At 50.6% G+C, this 20,239-nt stretch overlaps 9 non-coding genes across 9 annotated transcripts; all 9 read left to right on the plus strand.

Annotated features, from left to right (window-relative positions):
• Positions 1-656: 656 nt before the first annotated feature.
• On the plus strand, positions 657-738 carry Trnal-uag. The gene has a single exon. It is a non-coding gene; the product is annotated as a tRNA-Leu (tRNA).
• A 70-nt stretch (positions 739-808) lies between these two features.
• On the plus strand, positions 809-890 carry Trnal-uag. The gene has a single exon. It is a non-coding gene; the product is annotated as a tRNA-Leu (tRNA).
• Positions 891-960: 70 nt separating this feature from the next.
• On the plus strand, positions 961-1,042 carry Trnal-uag. Its single transcript has one exon. It is a non-coding gene; the product is annotated as a tRNA-Leu (tRNA).
• An 8,842-nt stretch (positions 1,043-9,884) lies between these two features.
• On the plus strand, positions 9,885-9,966 carry Trnal-aag. Its single transcript has one exon. It is a non-coding gene; the product is annotated as a tRNA-Leu (tRNA).
• Positions 9,967-10,036: 70 nt separating this feature from the next.
• Trnaq-uug lies at positions 10,037-10,118 on the plus strand. Its single transcript has one exon. It is a non-coding gene; the product is annotated as a tRNA-Gln (tRNA).
• A 70-nt stretch (positions 10,119-10,188) lies between these two features.
• Trnal-aag lies at positions 10,189-10,270 on the plus strand. Its single transcript has one exon. It is a non-coding gene; the product is annotated as a tRNA-Leu (tRNA).
• A 5,251-nt stretch (positions 10,271-15,521) lies between these two features.
• Trnal-uag lies at positions 15,522-15,603 on the plus strand. Its single transcript has one exon. It is a non-coding gene; the product is annotated as a tRNA-Leu (tRNA).
• Positions 15,604-15,673: 70 nt separating this feature from the next.
• On the plus strand, positions 15,674-15,755 carry Trnal-aag. Its single transcript has one exon. It is a non-coding gene; the product is annotated as a tRNA-Leu (tRNA).
• A 70-nt stretch (positions 15,756-15,825) lies between these two features.
• On the plus strand, positions 15,826-15,907 carry Trnal-aag. Its single transcript has one exon. It is a non-coding gene; the product is annotated as a tRNA-Leu (tRNA).
• Positions 15,908-20,239: the final 4,332 nt, after the last annotated feature.

Genomic DNA, 20,239 nt, shown 5'->3' on the forward strand with positions numbered 1-20,239 from the left:
ATGCCTTTGTATCGTTTGTTGTACAGTGCAGGCCCAGGGCAAGATGTTTTAAAGCGCGTTAAAAGAATGCTGGTCCCCGCCTATACCAAGACGTTTTTCTTTAAGTTACACAGTGAAACACTCCTCGTTAAAGCTTGGTTATCTGAGAAAGGTATACCGGTCCCATGGTCCGATAACTGTTTTTTGTGTAAAAAGCGAGAAACTATTGAACACGTCTTCATCGACTGTTGGGACGCGGTTTTCTTTTGGGACGTCCTTCAGAGGACTCTCAAAAAGGACCTCCCAATAACGCCTCAGGGAATTAGGTTTTTACCCACAGAAAGAGCGGACGATGTGCCGTATGACATGATAATGCTCCTGGGCCTGCACAGTATATGGCGGTGCCGTTTGGCTTTACGCCACGCAGATGTTGATGTACGCCCTGTTCGCAAGTATTTCGTTGAAAATATCTGTTTTCTGATTGAAGTGTACAAGGCGCAGGAACCACGACCAGATTGGTTGCCTGCTCTTGAGGGGCTAGCTACCCTAAAGGACTTTTAACATTTCTGACACCAGCCGAGCTGACTGATGTCCTCGTTTTTATCCCTGTTATTTTAAGTACGGGGTGATGGTGAATGTCACTGTCCTGTTCCAGGCAATAAAGAAAAAAAAAAAAAAGTAGCGTGGCCAAGCGGTCTAAGGCGCTGGTTTTAGGCACCAGTCTCCTCGGAGGCGTGGGTTCGAATCCCACCGCTGCCATATGTTTTGCCTGTGAACTCGTTACGAATGGACTTTCACCGGAGCACCGTACTTTTATACCACCCTCGTCGGTAGCGTGGCCAAGCGGTCTAAGGCGCTGGTTTTAGGCACCAGTCTCTTCGGAGGCGTGGGTTCAAATCCCACCGCTGCCATATGTTTTGCCTGTGAACTCGTTACGAATGGACTTTCACCGGAGCACCGTACTTTTATACCACCCTCGTCGGTAGCGTGGCCAAGCGGTCTAAGGCGCTGGTTTTAGGCACCAGTCTCTCCGGAGGCGTGGGTTCGAATCCCACCGCTGCCATATGTTTTGCCTGTGAACTCGTTACGAATGGACTTTCACCGGAGCACCGTACTTTTATACTACCCTCGTCGGTAGCGTGGCCAAGCATTCCACTTCCGGCAGCCGAAGCGATCGGACGCGGAATGTCTAGCTCCGACGTTGCGGTTTCGGCGGCCCAGCCGGGCCGCGGTATCAGGGACGTTGAAGATAAGGAATACGCTGTCATCCTGCCTTCGCTGCCCACCGGATCACTCGTGGTAAATACGGTTTTTTTACATGCTGATGTTAAGGGACGTCCGTATCGCGCCGAAGATTTTCGCGACGCGCTGGCTCGCTTAGGACTACTCCCCGAGGTTGTCGCCCTCGGGGCGTATCAAATGAATCACGTCTGGGCCGTCACCTTCAAGACTATCGAAGGGTCCAAGAAACTACTGGCGGAGTCGGAGCTCGTCGTCAAGGGGCGGCGGTGCATCGTCGTCGACCCGGACAACCGGGACGTACGCCTCAAGCTCCACTGGCTGCTTTTTAACGTCGGCGACGACGACGGGAGGGCAGCCTTGGCGCCTTACGGCAAGGTCCTGGACGTCTCCAGGGAGCGGTGGCACATTGACGGCTGCCACAGCGTCAGCACCATGACGCGGACGGCGGTGCTGCGCCTGAAGGGGGGCGTGACTCCCGACGACATCCCGCATCAGCTGCGCGTCGCCGGTGAACTCGCCCTCGTTGTCGTGCCGGGCAGAGCGCCGCTCTGCCTGCGGTGTCAGCGGACGGGGCACATCCGCAAGGAGTGCCGCGTCCCCAAGTGCAACGTCTGCCGACGGTTCGGCCACGACGGCACGCAGTGCGTAAGGACCTACGCGGCGGCCGTGGGCCCTATGGGAGGCGAGGGGAAATCCGAGCATCTCATGGTCGAGGCCGACGCCGAGGAGGCCGTCGCGGGACCGGTCAGCGGGGCGGCACCATCGCAGAGAGCGGCGGCAGCGACGCCCAAGCGCGGCACGGCCACGTCCGCGGTCAACGTGGCACCTGGTGCTGGGTCGACGAGCCAGGCCGAGTCTCCGGACGTTCAGTCCGTTGAGGCGTCGAGGCCTGGAGTCAAGGCAGCCGACGCGTGCGACGACGCCTCCTCTGAACAACCAGGCGACGTGCCCATGGAGACGGCCGTGACACCGGAGCCCGCCGCAAAGCGGACTCGGGACGACAGCGGCGCTGACCCAGAGGCAGCGATCAAGGAGGAGCCGCCTGCCAAGACGGCACCTACGAGGTTGAGACGGCCCGGCGCCGTCCCGGCGCCGTCCCGAATGTTGCTGCAGGTGTAGTCAGGGGTGCCAAGCCACCCCCATGACGGCGTAGAAAAGACGACGGTTTCGGTGGTGGCGCGTAAGTCGTGGAAGGTGTGTGTCGAGTCAGAGGAGAGGGCCGCCCGACTCGAGGTAAGCGCCATACGGTCCGTCCCTTTTATTTTTAATGGCTGTTAGACTAGAGTCTGCCCTACGAGTCGCCACGCTTAACGTGCGTGGCCTTTCAGCGAGACGTCGGCAATACCAGTTAAGCCGCCTGTTTGCCGAGCATGAGCTTGACATAATCGCCGTGCAGGAGACGAAAGTCGAAAGCCCTGAACAGACGGACCGTATGGTGCGACCCTTTCAGTCTCTTTTCAATATATGCGTTTCGCACGCGGTTGGTTTTTCCGGAGGTGGTTGTTTATTCATTCGCCGGTCAGTAGGTGTTTTAGAAACGGCCGTACATTTGTGTTCCTCTGGCCGTTTTGTGTATTGTGATTTTTCCTTTTCTAACGTCGAGTGGCGGGTTATTTGTATTTATTCGCCAAACCAAGAAGGTGAGCGTAAAGTTTTTTTTGAAAGTATCGAAACGTATCTCCACTGTAATAGGGTCGACATTTTTCTTGGCGATTTTAATTGTGTTTGCTCTCCAGAGGATAGAGCGAATAAAGTGCGTTTTCGAGATTCCAGTGCCTTTTCTTTGAGTGAAATTATTGCAAGAAATACATTAGAGTACGTCACTGTTTGTGCATCTAAAGGAGGGGTTCAGTACACCCACTTTCAAGGCAATAGCCATGCGAGGCTTGACAGAGCGTATATTTCACTTGAACTTGTTCCCCTTTGCGACCATTACGAGGTGAAACACGTGTCTTTTAGCGACCATGCTTTGGTATTTTTTACTCTTGGGAACAAGAAGAAATCACCGCGTTGGGAATGGGCGCTGTGGAAGATGAACGGATGTCTCGTTAATGACGAACCTTTTATTTCTCGAGTTAAAGAAGTGTTTAAAAATTTGGGTGTGAATGACCAAGAAAATTGGGGGGAAAGGTGGGAATTGTTTAAAGAGGACGTCAAAATGATCGCTATCGAGAGATGTAGCGTCATAACACATCACAAGAAGATTAAAGAGAATGATCTTCGACGCAAGTTAGACATGCTCATAGCCGAAGAAGGCAAGAAACCCGGCGAGTTCGCGAAAGAAATAAGAGATGTTAAAAGTCAATTGGAAATGATCGATGCTGAAAAGTACAGAGGGGCTATTGTGCGGGCGCGTAGTGAAAAGTATTTGATGGGAAAAAGCCCGACGAAGCACTCGCTTAGCGACGAAAGAAGATATGCAAAACGCAACGAAATCAAGGAGATAAGTTAGGGCGCCACTCTAACCCGCGATAAGAATGTGATTGAAAAAGCGTTTGTAGAACATTATCGCAATCTTCTAGGGAACAGTACCCCTTCAGACACTAATTATAAAACTTGTTTTTTGTGTAATTGATGGCCGCAACTGGATCAGCAGGTTTGCGAAAGCTTGGAAGTGCCAATCAGTATTAGAGAAATTAAAAAAAGCTATAGACGAATTAAGTCCCAGCAAGACACCCGGGCCGGATGGCCTTGGGGCAGGTTTTTAAAAAAAACTTTTAAAAGTGAGGCAGCAGTTGCACTGTATAAGGTTTTAGCCGAGGCCTACGAAATTCACTTGCCGCCCTCGTTTTCAAGGGCGCACACTGTGCTCATTCCCAAGTCTCAAGACCCAGTAAAGCTTCTGTCTGTATCAGCGTATAGACCAATCAGTTTAACCAATGTGGATTACAAAGCTTTTTAAGAAAGTTCTAGTTAGACGGTTGCAATCCGTGATTCAATGTCTCGTGGGACCGCACCAGACGTGCGGTATTAAAGGGCGCACTATCGCTACAAATATTCACGTGGCCAGATCTGTGCTAGAGTGCTGTGATGCTTTTTCTGGACGAGTGGCGATGCTGCAGCTCGACCTAGAAAAAGCGTTCGATCGCGTTTCGCATGAGGTACTTTTTAGTGTTCTAGAGCATGCGAACGTTGGCTCTGTTATTCTTGAGAAAGTGAAGATGGCATATACAAATTGCACTACTAGTTTGATTGTAAATAAGGGAGTCACCGAAGGTATCAAAGTTAGGACTTCTGTAAGGCAAGGTTGCCCGCTTTCGCCACTACTGTTCGCGCTTTACTTAGAGCCCTTTTGTTTAAAGCTTATTCATAATAGTAATATTCGTGGTTATAAATTGCAGTCAAGTGAAGTAAAGGTTCTTTCCTACGCGGATGATGTCGCTGTTATTTGTGTCGATCGAGACTGCGTACGTGAAGCGATAAATGTGGTTTGGTACTTTTGTGCGCAAACTGGTAGCGTGGTGAACTTTGATGAATGCGTGGGTTTCTGGCACGGTGACTGTGCCAGAAGATTGTGGCATTCGGTGCTTTCCAGATGAACCACGTCTGGTTAGCCACGCTGCGAACGCCGGAAGCCAAGAAGCGGCTCATCGACTGCAAAGAGTTGAAGGTGAAGGACCTGAGGTGTGTCGTCATCGACCCCAGCAGCACGGAAGTCCGTCTACGCCTCCATTGGGTCCCGTATCATGTAACGGACGACGCGGTGAGCAAGTTTTTGGAACCCTACGGCAAGGTTATAGAAGTCGCACGTGAGAAGTGGCGCGTCGAGGGATTCGAGGGCATCGAGTCGACTACCCGGGTGGCACGCATGACGCTGAAGAGCGGCGTCACGCCCGACGGAATGCCTCATCAGCTGCGGCTTCAGGGGGCGAACGTCCTTATCGTAATCCCGGGGAGGGCGCCGGTCTGCCTGCGCTGTAAGCGTGCCGGGCACATCAGGCGCGACTGCCGCGTGCCTAAAGCGCGAGACACATGCGCGAAAAAGCAATGCGATCCGACGTGCGAACCGCCGGAACGACGTCCGAGGGCGAGGGTTTTCATCGCACCGGAGCGTCGGACGGGGGCTTCGTCCGGCGCCCGCATGCGTCCAACTTGCCAGATATCGCCGCACGCACGGTCCGATTTTCGGAAGGCCGCAGTGGCCGCAGCCAATGAGCACGGATGGCGAAGGTCATGTTGTCAAGTGACTTTCGGACCGATCGGGCGAGGAGGCGCTACGTGGTTCGGGGAAGCGGATGTGGCGGTGCGCGGTGCGTCACGCGAGGCGAGTCGAGGTGGTGAAGGAAACGGACGCCATCGAGTTTCCCGCGCGCACAAAACGAGCTGCTGATTTCGAGCGCCAAAGCAAGCCTGCCTTCTGGGACCGATCGAGCCCGTCGAAACCCGAATATACTCCGTTTCACCTTCGATGGACAGCAGCGGACGCTACGAGCCATTCCAATGTCATGTGAGCTTCGGGAGAGACGCAGTTATGTTGGTTATGTGCGCGGTACGTAGTCACGTGATTTTTACGCAGTGCTCGTTTCTCTGGGATGGCTCTAATGTCCGCTGCGGTCCTTCGCGATTAAGTGATTTTGAGCAGAAAAACAGCCTCACGGAAAATCTTCACACACGCGCACTTTAATAGAAGGTAATAAAAATATTATGTTTGTTTTAAAGTCAGAAAAACCAAGAAGGGCGAGAGAAGTATTTTAGTGTTCTAGGCTAGGTGGCGCGAGCTACCGCCCGTTATAAATATAGCCATTAGCATCCATCCATCCATTTAGTAGAGGGACACCCGAAACTCGGCGGAGCTGAACGGAGCGACGCAACGACGCGTCGGAAACCATGTGTCGCGAACCGTCCTGTGCGGCGATTCGGAGCAGCCATCTTCCCGATAGTTCGCACGCCGGATCGGACAGTTTTGACGCGCATGTGTCTCGCGCGTGCTCGGTGTGCTCACGTTTCGGCCACGAGAAAGAGGAGTGCGTAAAGACCTACGCCCGAGTAACTGGTGGAGCGGCGGCGGAAGACCTTTCGCCCCTAACCATGGATGTCGACGAGGTTGAGCGTTCCGCCCAGGGACAACAAGACGAAGCTTCACCGTCTGGTGAGCCCTGCAGCCATCCTGTTGGAGCGGACGGCTCGACTGAAATCTCGCCTGTAAAGGACAAGAAGGAGGTGGCTGGAGGCTTTCCTGAACCAGGCAGCGCGGCACCCCCTCCCACGGCGACGCCAATGGAGAAGACCGTAGCACCACGCGAGGCCTCCCCCCCGACTTTCGAGAAGGCGCTAAGAAACCCGATTTCTTAGCGGTGCAAGAGACTAAAATGGCTGAGGAGGAACAGGTTGCTAGTGCGCTTAGGCCTTTTCTGCAGTCGTACGAAGTTTGTGTCACCCACGCGGTTGGTTTTTCTGCCGGATGTTTTCTTTTTCTTAAAAAGTCCCTGCCCTTGTCGGAGTTAGCTGTAACCACCGACACGGAAGGGCGGTTCATCATGTGTGATTTTTCCTTGGCGTCTTTTCAGTGGCGAATTGTTTGTGTGTATGCGCCTAGTACGGTTAAAGACCGTGTTTCCTTTTTTATTGGCTTACGCCGTTTTGTAGAATGTGATAAAACGATTGTGTTGTTGGGCGATTTTAACTGCGTTGTAAGGGCAGCAGACAGAACGCCCCTGAGGCGGAGTAGTGACAAGCGTGCGGAAGTTTTAAGCGAACTGGTTGAAGACTTTGACTTGGTTGACGCCGGAACGGTGACGAATGAAACGAGCGAGATTCGTTTCACCCATTTCCAAGCGTCGTCTCATGCGCGCCTCGATAGAGTATACGTATCGGCCTCCGCGGCAGCAATGTTAAGAAAGTATCGCGTCACACCAGTGTTTTTTTCGGATCATTGCATGATTTCGACAACGATCGGCGAAAAAGCGCCGCCGAAGGCCAAGTTTAACTCGAAGCTGTGGAAGCTTAACACAAAACTGCTTGATGATGAAAGTTTTCTTGCAGCGGTAGATAACGTCTTCAAAACGTTTTTTAAAACCGCAAGGGACGATATATTCGAGACAAGGGAGCTCATCAAACAGGAAGTGAAGATGCTCGCTATCGAAAGGTCGTCGATTTTAGCGTACGAGGCACGTTGCGACGAACGTGGCTTAATTGAAGATTTGCAAGCTCTGTAAAGAGCTGAGTGTGAGCGACCCGGCACAGCTCTTAAAGATTTGGAAACTGTTAAGCAACGCCTGGCGCATTTTCATCAAGAGCGTTACAGCGGAGCCATTGTTCGGGCTCGATCAGAGAAGTACTTGATGGGAGAACAGCCTACTAAACGGTCTTTGGCGGATGAGAAAAGGTTCGCGCTTCGAAATTGGCGAAATCGAGTACAACGGAGTGATTAACACGAGCCCTAGTAGTATTGAGCAGGCTTTTGTCGCACACTATAGGCAAGTTTTTGAAACCCAAGTTAAAGGAAGGCAGGACCCTATGTGTGGAAAACTTCTAGAGTCCCTGCCGCAACTAACGGAAGAGGAGAAGGAAAACCTCACAGAGCCGATCACTCTTCAAGAGGTTGAGCGAGCAATAGACGATTTGCCGAGCTCGAAAACGCCAGGACCGGACCGGCTATGCGCCGAATTTTATAAGAAATACAAAAGCGTAATCGCTCCCCTTTTTTTAGAAGTCATTTGTAAAGCATACGAAAGGAAAGTACTGCCGCCGTCTTTTTCACGTACATACACTGTGTTAATTCCCAAAAGCGATGACGTTGCGAAACTACGTCAAGTCACTGGTTTCCGCCCGATAACTCTGTGTAATGTAGATTACAAGTTTTTTGCTAAAATCCTAGCGAGGAGGATCCAGAGTGTTGCCTGCCAGCTCATTGGAAATCATCAGACCTGTGGAATACAGGGTCGATCTATTTTGACGAATGTGCACGTTGCCCGAACTGTTTTGGAGGCATGTGACGATGGCATGGGCCAAGTTGCCATGCTTCAACTGGACCTAGATAAGGCTTTCGATCGTGTTAAGCACGATGTCCTTTTTGATGTTTTAAAGCGCGTGAATGTGGGCGAGCGTATTTTGGACGGGGTTAAAATGGCGTACCAAGAGTGTACCACTAGGCTCATTGTGAACAGGGAATTGACTGAACCGATACGTGTGCGAACATCCGTAAGACAAGGATGTCCCTTGTCGCCGTTATTGTTTAACCTCTATTTGGAACTTTTTTGTTTAAGTGTTCAGAACAGCAATCAATGTCACGGATTCCGGATGGAAAATGAGGAGATAAAAGTCATGAGCTATGCAGATGATGTCGCGGTTTTTTGTAGCGATAAGCCAAGTATTAGCGCGGCTGTGAAGTTGGCAAGAGACTTCTGTAAGGCTACAGGGGCAGCCATAAATTTGAGCAAGTGCCGTGGGTTTTGGCACAGAGAGTGGGCCACAACCCCTTCGGTGTTTGAAGGGGTGTGTTGGGACCGTGTACCATGCACTTACCTCGGTGTGCCACTAAAATGTTACAGGCAAAGCAAATCCTATTGGTCGGGAGTCGCCGCCGACCTGGATAGACGCGCTTCCCGTTGGAAGCAGCGTGAGCTGTCCATATTTGCCAGAGCGACAGTATGTAATATTTTTCTCATTGCAAAATTATGGTACGTGATGCAGGCCATTCATTGTGCTCGCTTGAATGTGCAGAAATTTCACCGTGTTTTTGCCACGTTTATCTGGAATTCAAAGTGGGAGCCGATGAGGAGAGACAATCTTTTCCATCGGATTCGTCACGGTGGTCTCGGTCTCTCGCATTTGTTTTGCAAACAGATTGTGTCCCGATTCTTTTTTCTACGAGACCAGAGCATCCTTTCATACGTACGTTTATACAAACCAAATTGTCTCCTCATTTACCATCTTTTCTCGTTTCGTCCCATGGCGGCGAACTTAAGAGATTAGTGGGATATCAAAAGGAGGTGGTAGATGCAGTGTTATTTTTGTCTGCCCGTTTTTCTTCTGAGTATTTGTCTGCTGTTAGCAAGAAAACACTTACACGCGATTTATTGATAAGTTTGTTTCCAAACCCGTTGTATAGAACTGTGGTCTGTAGCGGGGGCCAAGATGTGTTCAAGCGAGTGAAGAATATGTGCGTTCCCCCTTCCGTTAAAACGTTCTTTTTTAAACTGCATTCCAATACACTGCCCGTTAAGGTGTGGCTTCAAGGAAAGGGTGTTGATGTTCCGTGGTCGGTAGACTGTATTTTATGTAAAAAACCTGAGACCATCGAGCACATTTTCATTTTTTGCTGGGATGCGGTATTTTTTTGGGATGTGCTCCAGCGCACGTTGAAGAAACAACTGTGCATTAGCCAATCAGTTATACGTTTCTTGAATGTGAGTAACGATGATGGCATACCTTTTGATAATGATTATGTTGTTGGGTTTGTGCAGTATTTGGAGGTCGCGCATGGCGGTCCGTCATGCCGACCCTAGTGTGAAAGAAGTGCATCATTATTTTTTCAGCCTTGTTAAGCAAGTGGAAAGTGTTTTTTCAAACCGTAAAACGAAACCCGAGTGGCTAGAAATTTGTAAACCGCTCCTCGAAATGCGAGGATTTTAATGTACCCTGCAATAAGTCTTGCAGAGTATTTTTTTAAAGTGACATGACCGTTTTTGCATTCCTCCTGCAATAAAGAAATAAAAAAAAAAGGTAGCGTGGCCGAGCGGTCTAAGGCGGTGGTTTAAGGCACCAGTCTCCTCGGGGGCGTGGGTTCGAATCCCACCGCTGCCATATGTTTTGCCTGTGAATTTGTTGCGAATGTACTTTCACCACAGCACCGCACTTTTATACCACCCTTATCGGTAGCGTGGCCGAGCGGTCTAAGGCGTTTGTTTTTGGCACCAGTCTCTTCAGAGGCGTGGGTTCGAATCCCACCGCTGCCATATGTTTTGCCTTCGAACTCGTTACGAATGTACTTTCTCCGCAGCACCGTACTTTTATACCACCCTCGTCGGTAGCGTGGCCGAGCGGTCTAAGGCGCTGGTTTAAGGCACCAGTCTCTTCGGGGGCGTGGGTTCGAATCCCACCGCTGCCATATGTTTTGCCTTTGAACTCGGTACGAATGTACTTTCTCCGCAGCACCGTACTTTTATACCACCCTCGTCGGTAGCGTGGCCGAGCGGTCTAAGGCGCGGCAAGTCTGTGGCCGACCACCGAAGTGTTCGGACGCAGGATGACGAGCTCCCAAGGAGCGGTATCAGCGGCCGTATCTGGCCGTGGCTTATCTGATGTTGAAGGCTCCGCTGACTATAATTTGCCACCCCTGCCCAACGGATGCATCGCTAAAAATTCGGTTTTTTTACATTGCGACGCCCGCAACCGGCCGTATCGCATTCAAGATTTTCGAGAGGAACTTCTGCGTTTGAAGGTGCTTCCTGAGTTGGCGTCGGCGGGCGCCCACCAGATGAACCACGTGTGGATGCTTCGCATGCACACGTTTTCAGCGAAGCAGTGCCTAATCGACGCCAAGGAGCTGCGTGTCAAAGGTGGGCGGTGCCTGGTGCTTGACCCCGCCAACACCGAGGTCAAGTTGCGGCTTCACTGGGTCCCTTACGACGTGTCCAGTTGTCAGGTTCAGCTGCAACGGAAAAAGAGTAGTACAAGTGACCGACGACCGGAGCGACAAAATCGCGACACGCGGCGCTTTTGTTCCCGAGCACGCCGATACGAGAGTGCCAGTCATGTTGCATGTTTCAATGCGGGGGTGGCTGGCAGAAAGTTGAGAGATGAGATGCGGGCTTTAGAATGGGCAGCTTTCTGGCGGCAGCCCCCGCGTTGCGACATGGAACATGACTGTCACTCTCGCTATCGGCGCGCTCGGGAACAATAGCGCCGCGTATCGCGATTTTGCCGCTCCGGTCGTCGGTCACTTGTGCTACTCTTTTTCCGTTGCAGCTGTACGTCGAGAACTCGAGCGCTACGGGAAGGTCTCGGACGTCAGCGGCTTCGAGGGCGTTGAGACAAACACGAGGGTCGTCCAGATGACCCCGAGAGACGGCGTCACGGTGGATGACATCCCTCATGAGATTCGTCTCGAGGGGTGCAAAGTCCTCGTGCTGGTTCCCGGACGAGCTCCTCTGTGCCTCCGCTGTCGGCGCAAGGGGCACATCAGGAGAGACTGCCACGTCCCCCGTGCACGGAGTGCCACCGGTTTCGCCACGAGAGTGCGGACTGCGTCCGCACTTACGCTACCATGGCGCAAAAACGGGTGGACAACGATACGAGCGACCTGCAAATGGACGAGGCGGAGGCGGAAGACGCAGCCGGAGGAATCACACCCCCCACCGCAGATCCCAAGAACACGAGCCCGGACGTCCGCCCGACCACTCAGGTCGAGGCCTCCACCCGAGTGCGACGCCTACCACTAGCGACGACCGCTGAGTCTGGGAAGAATGCGGCTAGCACCACCCAGCCCTCCTCCCGGATGACGCAAAGTCCGGTAATGTCCGGGGCCAACGCCGGGGACGACCACCAGCCCCAGGAAGACGACAGCGGAGCAGCGGAAGCCATGGATGCCGAAGCCATCCTGGCTGGCAAGCGGCAGCTGGACGATGCTCTCGCCGAGACCGCTCCCGAAGACGAAGGCGGGGGCGAACTGCCCTGGCACCACATGGGACCCAAGAAGCACCGAAGAGCACCGCCCAAGCCCCGCATCCCCGCGGATGGTCGCCAGCGCAAGGACTCGTTGTGAGTGAATGACACTCGGACTCTTTCGTATATGCTTAGTTATAAAACTGGTTGAAACGGGTGAACCTTTCCTTTTGGCAAAAGATCGTTTAAATGCCTTTTTTCTTAAATGACACCTGAACGTTACCAACCTTTTCGTTGCGCCACATTAAATGTGCGAGGGTTTAACTCCAGAAAAAAACAATACCAGGTGCAAAGGCTTTTAAACGAGAAAAACATCGATATCCTTGCCGTCCAAGAAACAAAAATGCACGAGGACGATCAAATTGCACTCGCATTAAGACCATTTTTAAGTGCGTACGAAGTGTGTGTCAGCCATGCTGTCGGTACATCTGCGGGATGTTTTTTGTTTCTTTCGAAGCGTATTGCGCTCACTGACCTTAAGGTCACTACAGATAGTGGGGGTCGCCTGATATTTTGTGACTTTTTGCTGGGGGGTTTGCAGTGGCGTGTATTGTGTATTTACGCCCCAAACAGAAACTGTGAGAGAGAGCTTTTTTTTCGTCAGATAACAGAATATATTAATTGCGAAAAATGTATGATTTTTTTAGGAGATTTTAATTGTGTGTGTAATGTCCAAGATAGGGCATCAGCGAAATCGCCTAGCGATAGTAGTAGTACCTTGTTAAGAGATATTTTGGATGAGTATTTGTTGACGGACGTTGCGGATATGCACGTCGAACGTGAGGAACTTTGTTTCACCCACTTTCAGCAGTCATCGCATGCGCGATTAGATCGCATATATGTGTCCGCGGAATTAGGCCCTATTACAGTGGCACACTCTGTCAAACCTGTGTTTTTCAGCGATCACTGTCTCGTAGGTGTAACGGTTGGAAAAAAAGTAAATCGGCACGAAAATTTAGCTGGGGTCTCTGGAAATTTAATGTCAACCTCCTCAAGGATAAAAGCTTTACTGATGGAGTGATCAATATTTTAGATAAATTAGGCGAAAATAAATACTTAAGTTTCACTGAGAAGTGGGAATTATTTAAAGAGGAGGTTAAACTGTTAGCTATAGAAAAGTCGTCCATCGCCAACTACGTATCAAAGAAAGAAGAAAATGGTTTGCAGCAGTACTTGCTCGCGCTTCTCAAAGACGATAGCGAGTGCCCTGGTAGATACGCTGAAGAGATAAAGGTAGTTAAGCGTGAATTGCAACGTTTTCAAAATAATCGGTATCGTGGTGCGGTTGTGCGGGCGAGGGCGGAGAAGTTTTTGCTCGGCGAACAGCCCACAAAGCGAGCACTGGCGGATGAAAGATGCTTTGCGCTGGCAAAAGAGACAACCGCTTTGGACCAAGAAGGCGTCATCTGCAAGGACAAAGACGGCATTCAAAGAGCATTTGTTGCACATTACACGAACCTCTTTGGAGACAAAGGTGAGCCGAAAGAAACAGCCGCCTTGAAAGGTCTTCTCCAGATAGCACCTGAGCTGTCCACAGAAACAAAGGACTGGATGGAACAACCCATCACAAAGTCGGAGATTGACCGAGCCATTGAGAGCCTCGCTGCTCATAAAACGCCAGGTCCAGACGGCCTCTGCGCTGAATTCTATCAGCATTTCAGAGACCAGTTGTCGGTCTTCCTTTTCGAAGTAATCCGTGAGGCTTATCGACGTCAAGCGCTTCCGCCCTCGTTCCTACAATCGCACACGATACTGATCCCCAAGTCTAAAGACGAAGCCCAGAGACGTAAGGTATCGAGCTACCGTCCTATTGCGTTGAGCAACGTAGACTATAAGATCTTAGCGAAGGTGTTGGCGAGACGACTACAGCACGTTATATGCCAGTTAGTTGGGGACCATGACCATCAGACCTGTGGAATTAAAGCGAGGGCAATTCAAACGAACATTCATGTCGCGAGGACTATTCTCGAAAACTCTCGAGCAGAGGGAAGCCAGGTAGCGATGATTCAAATTGACCTGGAAAAGGCGTTTGACAGAGTATGCCACCGGGTGCTGTGGGAGGTTCTAAATAAAGCCAATGTAGGTAACATTGTTTTTGAAGGAGTCAAGATGGCGTACTCAGGTTGTACGACGCGTCTTGTCAGTAACAATTCCTTGTCAGAAAAGATTAATGTCCTATCTTCTGTGCGACAGGGGTGTCCCATGTCTTCTTTATTATTTTGTCTCTACCTTGAGCCGCTCTGTCTAAGTGTTATCAGAAGCGAGCACGTTGAGGGGTACACAATGGGGAACGTGGAAGTGAAAGTACTGGCATATGCTGATGATGTTGCTTTTTTCTGTCAGGACAAGACTAGCATTGCAAAAGTTTTAGATTTGTGCAAAATTTGCTGTGATGCTACAGGTGCTAGTATTAACAAAAATAAATGTCTCGGGATATGGTACGGGCAGGGGGGCGATGCGCCGGCTTTTTTTTTTTTTTTAGGAGATTCATTGGACATGTTCCCCAGGTAGATACCTGGGAGCTCCTCTGAATCACATGGAAAAGAGTTCGCCTTACTGGGAAGGTGTGATAGAGGATTTGAAGGAACGCACGAAGAAATGGAGGGGTCGTAACATGTCTATTTTCACCAGGACTTCTGCTTGTAATATTTTTTTAACCGCGAAGCTCTGGTACGTTTTGCAAGTGCTATACTGTGCGCGCTGCAATATTCAAAAAATGCATAGAGTTTTTGCGCTGTTCATTTGGCAATGTACTGGAGAACCGATGCGACGAGATAACCTTTTTCTTCGTCCGCTCAAAGGCGGTCTTGGGCTATCTCATTTGTTTCTTAGGCAGTTAGTATCGCGTTTTATTTTTATGAGAGACCAAAGACACCCATTATTACAAGTCATGTTTCAAACGAAACTTACCAGTCATTTGCCAGAATTTTTTGTATCGTCCGTTATCGGTTCCCCAGCAAAGATGGTTGGGTTTGTTAAGGAAGTAGTTGCCGCCTTTCGTTTTTTGAGTGTACGGTACTCTTTGGAATACTTGGCCACCGTTAAAAGGCGGACCCTGTACCGGCACCTACTAGAAAGTGTTTTTCCTGTACCTGTTTATCGTTCACTATATGAAAACGGACCTGGAAATGATGTGTTGTGCCGAGTTAAGAAGATGAGAATACCTCCAACCGCAAAATCTTTTTTCTTTCGCTTGCATTCTGGATCGCTGCCGGTAAAAACATGGCATTGGGAAAGAGGTTTGCCTGTTCCTGGGGGCGTCAACTGCCCACTATGTAAAGTCCCGGAAACAGTAGAGCACTCCTTTTTGTACTGCTGGGACGCTGTTTTTCTATGGGATGTTCTCAAGAGGACTTTGAAGAAAGAATTAGTCATAACATCCTATAATATACGTTTTCTGGCTGTTCAACGTGAAGATAATGTTCCCTATGATCTTTTTATGCTGCTAGCAATATTCACTCTCTGGAAATCTCGCATGTCGGTTAGACATGCCGAGCACCCACCAAAAGGGGCAAGAGCATTTTTGATTGAACTGGTAACCCAGGTGAAGAGTGTCTATGAATACATTGAGAGTTTGCCGGAATGGGCAAACCTATTTGATGATATGATGAGAATGAAAGAATTTTAATTGTACGGCTGCCTACAAGGGCTGGGTAGTCGTTTTTATTGTTTTAAAACGCTGAATAAAGAAAAAAAATAGCGTGGCCGAGTGGTCTAAGGCGCTGGTTTTAGGCACCAGTCTCTTCGGAGGCGTGGGTTCGAATCCCACTGCTGCCATATATTTTGCCTTTGAACTCGTTACGAATGGACTTTCACCGGAGCACCGTACTTTTATACCACCCTCGTCGGTAGCATGGCCGAGCGGTCTAAGGCGCTGGTTTAAGGCACCAGTCTCTTCGGAGGCGTGGGTTCGAATCCCACCGCTGCCATATGTTTTGCCTATGAACTCGTTACGAATGGACCTTCACCGGAGCACCGTACTTTTATACCATCCTCGTCGGTAGCGTGGCCGAGCGGTCTAAGGCGCTGGTTTAAGGCACCAGTCTCTTCGGACGCGTGGGTTCGAATCCCACCGCTGCCATATGTTTTGCCTATGAACTCGTTACGAATGGACCTGCACCGTACTTTTATACCACCCTCGTCGGTAGCGTGGCCGAGTGGTCTAGATTCTTCTCCCGGCTGCGAAAGCGGACGGACGCAGAATCATGTGCTCTGCAGGAGCGGTGATAACGGCCCCCGTCGGCCGCGGTGAATCGATTATCTCCGGAGACGAAGATTACAGGATGATTTTGCCCGCACTGCCATCAGGGGAATCGATGAAGAACGCTGTCGTGCTGCACGGCGACATCGCTTGTCGCCCGTACCGCATAGAGGACTTCAGGCAACCACTGGGCGAAGCAGGTGTCCTCGGGGAGGTGGCCAAGATAGGGTCATTTCAGATGTCCCACGTCTGGCTGCTAGACCTGAAGACCTACGCGGCCAAACAGAAACTTCTGGCGGGGCGGCTTACAGTGAAGGGTCGGAAATGTGTCGTGGTCGACCCGTACAAACAGGAGATCCGTATTAAGCTGCACTGGGTGTCGTTCGGCGTCACGAACGACACCATCCAGCGGGCCTTCTACGACTACGGGGAGGTGAAGGAAGTGGCGTACGAGAAGTGAAAAGTGTCAGGATTCGACGGCGTCGAGTCAACAACCCGCACCGTGCGTCTCGTTTTGCGGGAGGGCGTCAGCCTTGAGCGTCTGCCGCACCAGCTTCGGCTGGGCGGCGGCATGGTGCTCGTGGTTGTGCCTGGACGGGCCCCTGTGTGCCTCAGGTGCCGTAGGACAGGCCACATTCGACGCGAATGCCGGGCCCCTTGGTGCAGCGAGTGCCGTGCCGTCGGCCACGAGCGGGCCGACTGCGTCCGCACATACGCTCGAGCTGCAGGACGAGGCGCGGGTGACGATAACACGGACCACCTCATGGATGAAGAGGAGGCAGAGAAAGTGGCAGCACCCATGGAACCGACGACCAAGCGGGCGAAGGATGGCGAGCCTGGCGCCGTCCCTGAGGTGGTGAGCGCATCGCCTCCTGCGGCGCCGGCGACGGAGGCCCCCCCCCCCCCCCCCCCCTTCGCCACTGGCGGACGAGGTCCAGTCGGCGACGTCTTCCGGAAACGACGAGACAGGCAAGGCTCCGGCTCCTGACGCAGACCCCACTGGGCCAGAGATGGACGTTGTGGAAGGCTCTGCAAAGCGCCCGTTTCTCGACGACACGGAGTCTTCTCGGGACCGACGGCTGCGCCAGCTGGAGCACAAGTGGAGGTTGGTGGAGGGCCGGAGAGGCAAGGACGGTCGGTTGCGGTCCTTGTCACCAAAGGGCCGGGTGAAACTGACTCAGTGAACTTCTGCGTGAATGCACCACCCTGTAAAACGACGACGAAGGTAAGCCCCGTACGCTCGGTCTGGTCCCGATAGCCGATGGCCCCTATTGAACGGCCTGTACGCCTGGCGACCCTCAACGTGCGGGGGCTCGCGGACCACCGACGGCAGAGACAAGTATACCGCCTCGTCGTTGAACACGACCTCGACGTTGTAGCCTTACAGGAGACCAAGGTTGAGGGGGCGGATCAGACCGAGTGCATGGTGAGGCCTTTCAGGGCACGCTACGACGTGTGCGTTTGCCACGCTGTAGGGACGTCGGCAGGGTGCGTCTTGCTTGTGCGGCGGAGTTTAGGGGCAGTGGTCCAGGCAGTTACGACCTGTGATGCGGGGCGGTTGATCGTCTGCGACCTCTCATTTTCGTGCCTAGAATGGCGTATAATTTGTGTTTATGCGCATAACAACGCTGAAGAGCGGAAAGTATTTTTCAAGTTTATTCGTTCTTATTTTGACACTGACCGTATGACAATATGCCTTGGTGATTTCAACTGTGTGTGTTCCGCGCGAGATAAATCCAGTGTAACGCCTTTCAGAGACGCGAGTACCAGCATTTTAAATGAAATTGTTAATGAATATGGGTTGGAGGACGTTGGGGAAGTCTTTGGGGATGCTTTGAACTGTCGCTTTACTCATTTTCAAGGATTTAGTCATGCCCGTTTGGATAGGTTGTATATTTCCTTAGAGCTGATGCCTCTGAGCTCCAGCTACTGTGTAACCCCGGTTTCATTTAGTGATCATTGTCTGGTTTCTGTCATTCTTGGCAAAGCCAAGGAGAAGGGAAAGAAGTTTTCTTGGGAGCTGTGGAAGTTAAATAGTAAACTTTTGGACGATAAAACTTTTGTAAAGGCTGTCAAAGACAGCATCGAAAAGTTAATGAAACAAAATGAAAATATTTATGCTGCTAAATGGGATACTTTCAAACAAGAAGTTAAAATGATAGCCATGGAGCGAGGAAGCGCTATTCAGAATGGTGTAAAAAAACGGGAAGAACTTCTGCGCAGCACACTTAAGATTTTGATTGGTGAGGAAAGCCGTACGCCCGGCGTATTCAAAGATGATATCTGCACCGTCAAAGCCCAGCTTGAAATCTTGGATAAAGAACGATATCATGGTGGACTAGTACGGGCGCGAGCAGGAAAAATGTTGCTGGGCGAAGCGCCAACAAAGAGAGCACTCGGGATGGAAAAGAAATATGCTTCCCGCAATGAGATAGCAGAAATTGAGATTAGCGGGGTGGTGACGAGTGAACTCGCGGAAATAGAACGCGCTTTTTGTGATTTTTATACAAACCTGTTTTCTTATCTTCCTGTAGACTTAGACAACTTCAAAAAAGAATTCTTGTGCTTTTTACCGCGTTTGGATGACGATGTTGTGTCCAGGTTAGAAAAATCAATTACTGTAGATGAGATTGAAAGGGCAATAGACGAATTAAATGCGGGGAAATCGCCGGGCCCAGATGGCTGGCCTTAGTGCGTCCTTGTACAAGGTGTTTATGCGTGAGATAAGCCCTTTGATAAGTCAGGTATTTAATGAAGCGTACGACCAAAAAATGCTGCCACTCTCGTTTTCTCGCTCTCACACGGTCCTTATCCCGAAAACTGACGATAGAATTAAATTGAGACAAGTATCGGCCTATCGCCCCATTTGTCTAACAAATGTCGATTACAAAATTTTAATGAAAATCCTGGCCAGGCGATTACAGTCGGTTATCCAAGATGTGGTTGGACCCCACCAGACGTGCGGAATAAAAGGGCGGTCAATTCTGTCAAATATACATACCGCTAGGAGCGTGCTGGAATGCTGTGATTGTATGGCTCGTGTGGTCGCAATACTCCAGATCGACCTGGAAAAAGCTTTTGATCAGGTGTCGCACGAGCTTCTTTTTAATGTCCTGGAACATGTAAATGTAGGTTCTGTCATTCTTGAGGGCGTGCGTATGGCGTATAAAGGGTGCACTACTAATCTTATTGTAAACAAAGCTGTTGGTGAACGTATCCCAGTCCATCGTGCTGTGCGCCAGGGGTGCCCTTTGTCCCCCCTTCTTTTCTGATTTTCATTGAATCTTTTTGTAGGTATATTCTTAATAGCCAAAGAATTCATGGGTTTCAACTACTATCGAGTGAAGTGCGCGTATTGTCATATGCTGACGACATTGCCATTTTTTGTGTAGATAAAGGCAGCATAAGCGAGTCAGTGAAAGCTATTAAACTTTTCTGCAAATATAGCGGTAGTTCGGTAAACTGGCAGAAATGTCTTGGCCTCTGGCATGGTGAATGGGACTCGGCGCCCAGTGCATTTGAAAACATGAAGTGGGTAACAACGCCTCCAAAATACCTAGGTGTACCTTTAGAAAATTATCGGGATAGTGATCTTTACTGGAGAAATCAGGCTGTAGAGCTGCGCGACAAAGCCGAGAGATGGAAGGGCAGGGATTTGTCAATGTTTGCACGTGCCACGGTGTGCAATTTGTTTTTTGTGAGCAAATTGTGGTATGTACTTCAAGTGTTACACTGCTCGCGCGTCAACGTACAGAAATTACATAGCGTTTTTGCCGTTTTTATTTGGGGATCGACCTGGGAGCGGACAAGCCGAACGAATCTTTTTCGGCGTGTCCAATCCGGGGGCTTGTCATTAGCGCACTTATTCCTGAGGCAAGTGGTAAACCGATTTATTTTTGTTCGTGATGTGAAGGATAGTTTCCTACGTACGATGTGTCAACTGCGCTTAGGCAAAGCTTTGTCACATTTCGTTGTTTCTTCTGCGTATCCCCCCGCCGGAGGAATCCGTGGTTACTGGCGAGAGGTTGCTCAAGCAACACAGTTTTTGAGCACATGTTTTTCTATGGAGTATTTAAGTGAAGTGCCGCGGAAAAGATTGTATAGGGATCTTGTTGATATTGCTCTCCCTGTTCCCTTATACCGATCACTGTATAGTGCGGGCCCTGGTCAAAACGTGCTTCAGCGCGTGAAGAGAATGGCAGTGCCTCCGTG

This window comes from Ixodes scapularis, unplaced genomic scaffold, assembly GCF_016920785.2.
Source record: "Ixodes scapularis isolate PalLabHiFi unplaced genomic scaffold, ASM1692078v2 PGA_scaffold10__122_contigs__length_95168666, whole genome shotgun sequence".
Classification (NCBI taxonomy): Eukaryota; Metazoa; Arthropoda; class Arachnida; order Ixodida; family Ixodidae; genus Ixodes; species Ixodes scapularis.